The following is a 12,276-nucleotide window of genomic DNA, read 5'->3' as shown; positions in this document are numbered from 1 at the left end:
TGATGGATGGTTACGCCTAAATGCAGTGATCTTGCCGATAGTAGTTATAATTAACAGTTCTTTTATTTTTAGTGACCGAAGGCACGCAGCATCATCTTCCACCATTTTCCATCATGGTCCAAACCAAACCGAATATAAATTGATAACTATCATAGGATTTCCATCAATTCTCTAAAATCTGTTTCATCGCCCCTGTAAAAAATCAAAATATGTCATATCTGTATACACATAATGTAAGCATTGTAAACAGCTTTTTTGTCGGACTGTTGGAGTTATCTTTCTTCCAACACAGGATAACAGTATCTTCCATCTCAAAGTTTTTTGGAATTCCCCTTCAGCCTCGTTTTCACTTTCCGCGGGTAAAAGGAACATGGCGACTGACAGTTGCATCCGACAGGTAAACTTAGGCATGTTTACTTGTTGACAGTCACAGCGTGAGACCAATAGAATCAAAATACAGGCATTCCATGTGTGCACAACTACAAACGAGACAGAACACAGGTATGAGGATCAGCCTATTATTTATTTTTATGTTTCTAAATGCGTAGACATTGTTGTTTACATAGGTACACCAGATAAACAGTAACATTAACACGTGCATGTGTTCCCTAGACGTAATGCCTAATCTGTTGATGGTTTCGCGATTTCTAATGACTGTTGTGTGCTATTAAAGTTCCCTTGTTCAAACTAGACCAGGCGTACATTGTAGGTCGGACAAAATGTATTTGAAAACAATTTTGACAAATCCGTTTTCCAATGATTGTGAAACATGGAAGCTGTGGATACTGGTGAAAACAAAAACAAATTTTAGTGTACATTGCTCTATACGACCATATTTATTCATTATGAAAGGTGGTGCAGTTTTTGTTGTCATACACCGCTACACAAAGGCACACATTTTTCATCACTATAATCCAAAACACAGCAGTTCAGAACTTTGCATTCATTAGCACTGCAATGGGATTCATTTGGACATAGGAAAATTATTTGAAATTATTTTCGTTTTGCACCTACTATCCTTTCTTATCTTGTTTGTTAAATGTATGCAAATGAGGTTAAAATATTGTAATTCTTCACATGAACTCTTTTATAATATGTGGCAATTAGGTGTAACATACATTGACCACTTTACATTGGTGTTAATGAGAATACTTCAGGTTTGAGACTTTATATTCTGGTCAGTTTGATTCGGGCTATATTTGGTCAGTCATTGGATATTGTGATTCTGGACTTAATGAGAAAACACCACTATTAAAATTTAATTAATGAGAGTTTTGTTGCATATTTTTCTCCTATTTCTTTCTCACTATTTTTCTCTCTGTTACAATTACAGTTACAATTGTAAGGTAGCATTTATGTATCCATGGGGTTTCATAAGGAATAAGTAGTATCCATGGGGTTTTATTAGAAATAATAAGTATCCATGGGGGTTTTATTAGGAATATGTAGTATCCATATTTTTTCAGGAATAAGTAATATCCATGGGGTTTTATTAGGAATAAATAGTATCCATTGGGTTTTATTAGGAATAAGTAGTCATTTACAGTTATCTGGATTAGAGGATAGTCTTAAAACTTGTGTTATCTGATAAGTTAGAAGTGATGTGTACCCTGGTATTGTCTGTATTCTGTTTAAACTGATCATGTCACTATAGTGTGATAAATATTTGCTAATTTTCAGCTCACCTGGCCAAGTGAGCTATAGGGATACAGCTGTGTCATTTGTCCATTGTCTGTCAACTTTTTCTACAAAACACTACTAGTCATGAAAGACTAGGATGATTTTGACCAAATTTTGTCAAAAGAATCCTTAGGGGAAGAAGAATATTTTTGAATACATGGTGTGATTGCCTAAATGGCAAATTTGGCATGTCCTTTAAAATCCTACTTCTTCTGCAGGAATGAATGGATTTTTGCCCAAATTTGGAAGCATCATTGGGTGAAGGGGAATCAATTTGGTATGAATGGTGGATCTCAGCCCCCTGTGGCGTGAGGAATTGGAACTGGGTCCAATAGGGGAAATAGAGCAAATTCTTTCAATTCCTTCTCTTCCTTTACGAATGATTAGCTTTTGTACAAATTATCTCTGAATTATGTTTGGGTGAAGGGGAATCAGTTCTGTATGAATGGTAGTCCTCAGTCCCCAGGGGCTATGCTGAGGGGCAGGACCCAATAGGGGAAATAGAGCACATTCTTTAAAATCCTATTCCTCTGGTAGGAATGATTGTATTTTGCCCAAATTTGCTGTGAATCATGGTTTGGTGAAGGGGAATCAGATTTGTTTAAATGGTGGGTCTTGGCCTCCTAGGGCAGGACAAGAGAGGCTCTATAGGGGAAATGTGTCTGAAAACAGTTTAGATCTGCATCCCATAACCATGTCAAGCATTGCTGGGAAGAGAGATAAGCACTATTGTTATGTAAGAATTGACTATGGGATCTGGCCCCACTCCTAGGGACTTGATTTCATGGTAATAACTTTGAAACAGTTGAGATCCCCACCCCTAAACCATACATGCCAATGCTAGGCATCAAGAGACAAACACATTCAAAATGTAAGAACTAGCCCTTAGGCATGGCCCCATCCTCTGGACATAACTTTTGGGTGATATTTTTTGAAACAGTGGAAATCCTCGTCCCATTATCACACATATAATTGCTTGTATCAATAGACAAACACATTTTTAATGTAAGAACTGACCCTTGGGTGTGGTAAACCTCAAGGGACATTATTTCTTGGTCATATTTTTGATATAGTTGAGATACCAACCTGATGATCATATAAATTCTTACTGGGAATCAAAAGAGAAAGATGGCAATGATATAAGTATTTACCCATTGGTCTTGCCTCATCAACAATATTAAGTGACTGAGCTTTGATTTGGGAATATTTGAAATACCCAACCTATAAATATGTATAACGTTGGTGGGCTTTAAGATCCAGGTTGTTGACACAGGCCCTATGGGCCTCATGTTTGTTTGTTGTCTTTGTCTTGTACTTTCCACTTTGTAGCCAATACAGTATAGCCAGACAACTCAATATGAACCTGGGTTGGTCTGTAAACACTGGACAGTACACATACATTTAGTATAGGTACACATGTGAGTATACCTCTCCCATTACATTAATGCTGGATGACAGTTACAAACAGGGCAACCAGTCAACCTTGCTTTTAGCCACTTTTTACAAGGAAATAAAATGATGAAAAAGAAATAATTTCATTAAGAAGTGAATCTTTAAAGTTATCTTTAGATCAGGGATTTTGACTAAATTTTCAGCTGTTTGTTGCTGAAATACTTTATTACGGAAATATCAGTTGCCTCCAGGGATCCCCTGACACACAAATTTCCATTTGTTTATCTCTGGAGATGAAAAATTATAGATATGAAATAGGATTTTTCTCCTCTGAGAAACATCAATCTCATTTTGTTTGCTTTGTTGTAAATATGAAATTTGAGTTATATTCCTTGACACACATAAACATTCCCAGATGTTTATTACTGGACAATAATGAATACTTATTCACCAAATATTTGAAAAGTGAAATGGTTTTCGAATACTCCGTACAATATATACCTCTTTTTCGCAAACATGGATAACCATTTAAGCTTGGTCTGGGAACATTTCTGATTGAATTCAGAGAGATCTTAAGCTGAATGTAAGCCATGCTGAGCAGGTTTATCCCACAAACATTGTGAGTCTTCTCTGGGACAAAAGCTCTGTTCACTATAAAGTAATGAACATCAGAATAACCGAGATTACTAGATTATTTCCTGGATTTATAAATAAATTGCTCTTTTGATGATGAAATTAAGATGAGCAAATAGGCCCTGAAGTATTCTTTCGCCATATGATCCACCTTTGGTCTTGCCTTACGATTTGTTTTTCAGATGTTTTTAATGCATTTCCAAATTCTGATCGAAGGTATCTATATTGAAATCAAACGTGAAACTTCTAATTCTTTTAATTCATATGGTAAATCAAGCTTAATTAATTACTTTGATAACACAGATATCTAGATGAATATACCATTTAAATACATTGACGGAATATTTGAATACCCAAATCTTCAACGTGTTTTAGCTTTAGTTGTCTCCCTGATATACATTTTAAATATGAAATATGAGTTGCTTCCCTTGACATGCATATGAATTCCCAGCTGTTAATTGCTGGATATAAAAATTGTAGATATGGAATTTGAGTTGCCTCCCCTGTCACACACAAAAACCTCCATCGGTTGGTTATTAGATAAAAAAAATCCTGGTATAAAAAATAAGTTGTCTCCTCTGCTACATATGCAAATCCTCCCTTTTTTGTTTCTGGGTATAAAAGTTGTTGATATGAAATATTAGTTGCCTCTTCTGACACACATACAAATCCCTAGCATTACGAATTAGTGTCCATTCCAGCTATGCAACATTGACATCAAGTGAGTGTCCATAACAGCTTTGTAATACTGATATGGATAGTAATACTGTATTACCAGGATTATAGGAACTTTATCAACATGCAGTAGCCTTCGTTAATATTAAACAATACAGACACTGGTGGAGAGGTTGTAATACTGTATGTAAGTCAGGCCCTACCTGTGCATTGGCAATCATTGAAGGCCCAAACAAGTTTAATATTTTATACATTTTTAATGACCAACTTTATTTAAAAATACATCCAAAAAAGGATTATTTGTGCAAAATCTATCATTAAACTTTATTAAATGATACATTGACGAAATGGTGCGGCTTAAATGCTGGTGCGACTTATTTGTGGATGATACTCCAGTGCTGGAAAATATATGGTAATACTGTCCATATCAGATCTATACTGACATTAAATGAGTGTCCATACCAGTTTTTAATACTGATGTCAAGTGAGTGTCCATACCAGCTTTTTAATACTGACATCGAAGTTGTATATACCAACAAATATGATGATACTTACATTGATGATAAATGTTCAGGTTATTTTTTCCGTATTTCTTTAATTTTTTCCTTTTATTCAGACAGAATTCTTGTTAAGTGACCTGAATTTGGAGGGAGTTGCTATTTGTAATTTGATATTTTCCATTACATCAAACAGTATTTCTTATCACTACCATCATTCCATCAATGAAATGTTAGACACAATAGCTGTGAGTAACTTGTGAATTGGCTTTCAACCTCTCAAAAAAAATGTTCAGTAATCAATACTTTTAAGTGTTTATGGCAGTTTTTGGAAAGTTCCTCTACTGTTGACAAAGATAGATGTTTTTTCAAAATCTAGTAAACTTGGATGATTAGACATTGTTTCAAGTAGTCAGAACAATCGTGTGTGGTCTGTTTAGGGGATTTGTGAACCTCACTTAGATGTCAGATGTGATGTAGCCCCTCTGTCTGTACCTCATTGATTTAAATCTCATAGGCAAAGTTGAAAATCTGGGGTATGAGAAAGAAGAAACAAGTGATAGATTGTAAAGGCTATACATGTGGTGCACACAAAGATACACTAGCAATCGTCTACATGGCCTCTTTAAATGCGAGCTGGATGTTCTAAGAACAGCAGTACCAATTTAAAGATAAAAAAGGGTAATATGTCTCGGCCTGAAAAACCTACTCTAGAGAAATAATTCCAGCAGACTAATGTGGAGTTTATTAAAGAAACTATTCCCTGATTGAGGCCTTAAGTGTTCCAAAGTGAATCACCAACTGCTGAAGACTAGTTTGACTGTCAGTTTTTGACAATATTGTTTGCCTATCAGTTTTTGATGACACATGACAACATAATTTGACTTGCAGCATATGACAACATATGATACATCAGTTATTATCAGTATATGACAAAGTATTGTGACGTGGATTGACTCTCAGTATATGATGACATATTACAACATGGTTTGACTATAAGTATATGGTGACATATTACAAAATGGTTTGACTATAAGTATATGGTGACATATTACAACATGGTTTGACTATCAGTATATGGTGACATATTACAACATGGTTTGACTATAAGTATATGGTGACATATTACAACATGGTTTGACTATCAGTATATGACATATGACCAGACTAATATATACTACAGGGTTTTCCATAAGAGCCGGTTGCCGGCCAATTTGACCAGCTACTTTGATCATTTGGCCGCCTACACCAATCCAGTTCCGTAATAATGTTCCGTACACGACTACACGTACACGGCAGGCCAGCCTCCTACTTTCACTACACAGCCTACTACTAATAAAATTATGGAAAACCCTGCACTATCAGTAAATGGGTGCAGTAGTAACTTTCTTGCCTTCTACCTAGCTGTCCAGGATTCAATTCCTGAAATAGACGTACAAAGGTATGAGGTCACCTGCCCGACCACATGGATTTTCCCTGGGTAATCCAGTTTCTAACCTCAATATATGATGGTGTGTGACAATGTGGTTTGAATATCAGTTCATGTATCCCTGTGTATGTATTACTGATAGAGATAAGTAGTACAATCCCTGTGTATGTAGTACTGACAGAGATAAGTAGTACAATCCCTGTGTATGTATTACTGACAGAGATAAGTAGTACAATTCCTGTGTATGTATTACTGACAGAGTATAATCCCTGTGTATGTATTACTGACAGAGATAAGAAGTACAATCCCTGTGTATGTATTACTGACAGAGTATAATCCCTGTGTATGTATTACTGACAGAGATAAGTAGTACAATCCCTGTGTATGTATTACTGACAGAGATAAGAAGTACAATCCCTGTGTATGTATTACTGACAGAGTATAATCCCTGTGTATGTATTACTGACAGAGATAAGTAGTACAATCCCTGTGTATGTATTACTGACAGAGTATAATCCCTGTGTATGTATTACTGACAGAGTATAATCCCTGTGTATGTATTACTGACAGAGATAAGAAGTACAATCCCTGTGTATGTATTACTGACAGAGATTGTTAGTACAATCCCTGTGTTTGTATTACTGACAGAGTACAATCCCTGTGTATGTATTACTGACAGAGATAAGTAGTACAATCCCTGTGTATGTATTACTGACAGAGTATAATCCCTGTGTATGTATTACTGACAGAGATAAGAAGTACAATCCCTGTGTATGTATTACTGACAGAGATAAGAAGTACAATCCCTGTGTATGTATTACTGACAGAGTATAATCCCTGTGTATGTATTACTGACAGAGTATAATCCCTGTGTATGTATTACTGACAGAGTACAATCCCTGTGTATGTATTACTGACAGAGTACAATCCCTGTGTATGTATTACTGACAGAGTACAATCCCTGTGTATGTATTACTGACAGAGTACAATCCCTGTGTATGTATTACTGACAGAGATAAGAAGTACAAACCCTGTGTATGTATTACTGACAGAGTATAATCCCTGTGTATGTATTACTGACAGAGATAAGAAGTACAATCCCTGTGTATGTATTACTGACAGAGTACAATCCCTGTGTATGTATTACTGACAGAGATAAGTAGTACAATCCCTGTGTATGTATTACTGACAGAGTACAATCCATGTGTATGTATTACTGACAGAGTAAAATCCCTGTGTATGTATTACTGACAGAGATAAGTAGTACAATCCCTGTGTATGTATTACTGACAGAGATAAGTAGTACAATCCCTGTGTATGTATTACTGACAGAGATAAGAAGTACAATCCCTGTGTATGTATTACTGACAGAGTGCAATCCCTGTGTATGTATTACTGACAGAGATAAGTAGTACAATCCCTGTGTATGTATTACTGACAGAGATAAGAAGTACAATCCCTGTGTATGTATTACTGACAGAGATAAGTAGTACAATCCCTGTGTATGTATTACTGACAGAGATAAGAAGTACAATCCCTGTGTATGTATTACTGACAGAGATAAGTAGTACAATCCCTGTGTATGTATTACTGACAGAGTACAATCCCTGTGTATGTATTACTGACAGAGTACAATCCCTGTGTATGTATTACTGACAGAGTACAATCCCTGTGTATGTATTACTGACAGAGATAAGTAGTACAATCCCTGTGTATGTATTACTGACAGAGATAAGTAGTACAATCCCTGTGTATGTATTACTGACAGAGATAAGTAGTACAATCCCTGTGTATGTATTACTGACAGAGATAAGAAGTACAATCCCTGTGTATGTATTACTGACAGAGATAAGTAGTACAATCCCTGTGTATGTATTACTGACAGAGTACAATCCCTGTGTATGTATTACTGACAGAGATAAGTAGTACAATCCCTGTGTATGTATTACTGACAGAGTACAATCCCTGTGTATGTATTACTGACAGAGATAAGTAGTACAATCCCTGTGTATGTATTACTGATAGAGATAAGAAGTACAATCCCTGTGTATGTATTACTGACAGAGTACAATCCCTGTGTATGTATTACTGACAGAGATAAGAAGTACAATCCCTGTGTATGTATTACTGACAGAGATAAGTAGTACAATCCCTGTGTATGTATTACTGACAGAGATAAGTAGTACAATCCCTGTGTATGTATTACTGACAGAGATAAGTAGTACAATCCCTGTGTATGTATTACTGACAGAGATAAGAAGTACAATCCCTGTGTATGTATTACTGACAGAGATAAGAAGTACAATCCCTGTGTATGTATTACTGACAGAGTAATCCCTGTGTATGTATTACTGACAGAGATAAGTAGTACAATCCCTGTGTATGTATTACTGACAGAGTACAATCCCTGTGTATGTATTACTGACAGAGTACAATCCCTGTGTATGTATTACTGACAGAGTACAATCCCTATGTATGTATTACTGACAGAGATAAGAAGTACAATCCCTGTGTATGTATTACTGACAGAGATAAGAAGTACAAACCCTGTGTATGTATTACTGACAGAGATAAGTAGTACAATCCCTGTGTATGTATTACTGACAGAGATAAGAAGTACAATCCCTGTGTATGTATTACTGACAGAGATAAGTAGTACAATCCCTGTGTATGTATTACTGACAGAGTACAATCCCTGTGTATGTATTACTGACAGAGATAAGTAGTACAATCCCTGTGTATGTATTACTGACAGTGTATGTAGATAAGTAGTACAATCCCTGTGTATGTATTACTGACAGAGATATGTATTACAGAGTACAATCCCTGTGTATGTATTACTGAGATAAGTAGTACAATCCCTGTGTATGTATTACTGACAGAGATAAGTACAAATCCCTGTGTATGTATTACTGACAGAGATAAGTAGTACAATCCCTGTGTATGTATTACTGACAGAGATAAGTAGTACAATCCCTGTGTATGTATTACTGACAGAGATAAGTAGTACAATCCCTGTGTATGTATTACTGACAGAGATAAGAAGTACAATCCCTGTGTATGTATTACTGACAGAGATAAGTAGTACAATCCCTGTGTATGTATTACTGACAGAGATAAGTAGTACAATCCCTGTGTATGTATTACTGACAGAGATAAGTAGTACAATCCCTGTGTATGTATTACTGACAGAGATAAGAAGTACAATCCCTGTGTATGTATTACTGACAGAGATAAGTAGTACAATCCCTGTGTATGTATTACTGACAGAGATAAGAAGTACAATCCCTGTGTATGTATTACTGACAGAGATAAGTAGTACAATCCCTGTGTATGTATTGTGTACTGACAGAGTACAATCCCTGTGTATGTATTACTGACAGAGATAAGTATAAGTAGTACAATCCCTGTGTATGTATTACTGACAGAGTACAATACAATCCCTGTGTATGTATTACTGACAGAGATAAGTAGTACAATCCCTGTGTATGTATTACTGACAGAGTTAAGAAGTACAATCCCTGTGTATGTATTACTGACAGAGATAAGTAGTACAATCCCTGTGTATGTATTACTGACAGAGTACAATCCCTGTGTATGTATTACTGACAGAGATCCCTGTGTATGTATTACTGACAGAGATAAGTCGTTCAATCCCTGTGTCTCTTTCCCAGAGATAAGAAGTACAATCCCTGTGTATGTATTACTGACAGAGATAAGAAGTACAATCCCTGTGTATGTATTACTGACAGAGTACAATCCCTGTGTATGTATTACTGACAGAGATAAGAAGTACAATCCCTGTGTATGTATTACTGACAGAGATAAGAAGTACAATCCCTGTGTATGTATTACTGACAGAGATAAGTAGTACAATCCCTGTGTATGTATTACTGACAGAGATAAGAAGTACAATCCCTGTGTATGTATTACTGACAGAGTACAAACCCTGTGTATGTATTACTGACAGAGAGATAAATCCCTGTGTATGTATTACTGACAGATCCCTGTGTATGTATTACTGACAGAGTACAATCCCTGTATATGTATTACTGACAGAGACAATCCCTGTGTATGTATTACTGACAGAGATAAGTAGTACAATCCCTGTGTATGTATTACTGACAGAGATAAGAAGTATAATCCCTGTGTATGTATTACTGACAGAGATAAGTAGTACAATCCCTGTGTATGTATTACTGACAGAGTACAATCCCTGTGTATGTATTACTGACAGAGATAAGAAGTACAATCCCTGTGTATGTATTACTGACAGAGATAAGTAGTACAATCCCTGTGTATGTATTACTGACAGAGTACAATCCCTGTGTATGTATTACTGACAGAGTACAATCCCTGTGTATGTATTACTGACAGAGATAAGTAGTACGTATTACTGACAGAGATAAATCCCTGTGTATGTATTACTGACAGAGATAAGTGAATCCCTGTGTATGTATTACTGACAGAGATAAGTAGTACAATCCCTGTGTATGTATTACTGACAGAGTTAAGTAGTACAATCCCTGTGTATGTATTACTGACAGAGATAAGTAGTACAATCCCTGTGTATGTATTACTGACAGAGATCCCTGTGTATGTATTACTGACAGATAAGGTACAATCCCTGTGTATGTATTACTGACAGAGTACAATCCCTGTGTATGTATTACTGACAGAGTACAATCCCTGTGTATGTATTACTGACAGAGTACAATCCCTGTGTATGTATTACTGACAGAGTACAATCCCTGTGTATGTATTACTGACAGAGATAAGAAGTACAATCCCTGTGTATGTATTACTGACAGAGATAAGTAGTACAATCCCTGTGTATGTATTACTGATAGAGATAAGTAGTACAATCCCTGTGTATGTATTACTGACAGAGTACAATCCCTGTGTATGTATTACTGACAGAGTACAATCCCTGTGTATGTATTACTGACAGAGATAAGTAGTACAATCCCTGTGTATGTATTACTGACAGAGATAAGAAGTACAATCCCTGTGTATGTATTACTGACAGAGATAAGTAGTACAATCCCTGTGTATGTATTACTGACAGAGATAAGAAGTACAATCCCTGTGTATGTATTACTGACAGAGATAAGTAGTACAATCCCTGTGTATGTATTACTGACAGAGTACAATCCCTGTGTATGTATTACTGACAGAGATAAGTAGTACAATCCCTGTGTATGTATTACTGACAGAGATAAGAAGTACAATCCCTGTGTATGTATTACTGACAGAGTACAATCCCTGTGTATGTATTACTGACAGAGATAAGTAGTACAATCCCTATGTATGTATTACTGACAGAGTGCAATCCCTGTGTTTGTATTACTGACAGAGTGCAATCCCTGTGTATGTATTATTGACAGAGTATAATTCCTGTGTATGTATGACTAACAATATACTGAAGGAAGGCAATTAAAAATGTTGTCACTTTGTAGTAGAGAACAGTGACGTAAGATTCTTTGTGTCAATGATTAAATTTTAACACAGAAATATCAAACCTAAGGAAGACCAATGTAACTGACTTCTACAAAGCCAAACTGATCCATTTTCACTTATCAGCCTACCATAAATATCAAAAATTAAATTTTGCTTGCCTTCACTGCTATCTGAATTTATAGCCTATTATTGATGGTTTGAAATGGAATTTAGGAAATCAAAGAAAATCACAACATGTACGTGTCTTCATTATCTTAATTTTGTAATTTATTTTCAATTAAAACAAATTAAAATGCAATGATAAATTCTATGTAATGCTGCTGTTTGAAAACAGTAATGGCGCTTTTTGGGGATCATCAATTGTGTTGACAGTTCAAATAAAGTTATAGGGGATTGCCTGTCATGTTGACAGCTCATATAGTGTTATAGGGGAATGCCTGTCATGTTGACAATTCAAATAAAGTTATAGGGGAATGCCTGTTATGTTGACAGCTCATATAATGTTATAGG

The sequence above is a fragment of the Ylistrum balloti genome, unplaced genomic scaffold (assembly GCF_031769215.1).
Source record: "Ylistrum balloti isolate Yb309-2 unplaced genomic scaffold, AGI_CSIRO_Ybal_v1 Utg370388, whole genome shotgun sequence".
Taxonomy (NCBI): Eukaryota; Metazoa; Mollusca; class Bivalvia; order Pectinida; family Pectinidae; genus Ylistrum; species Ylistrum balloti.
This window is presented reverse-complemented; position numbering follows the sequence as displayed.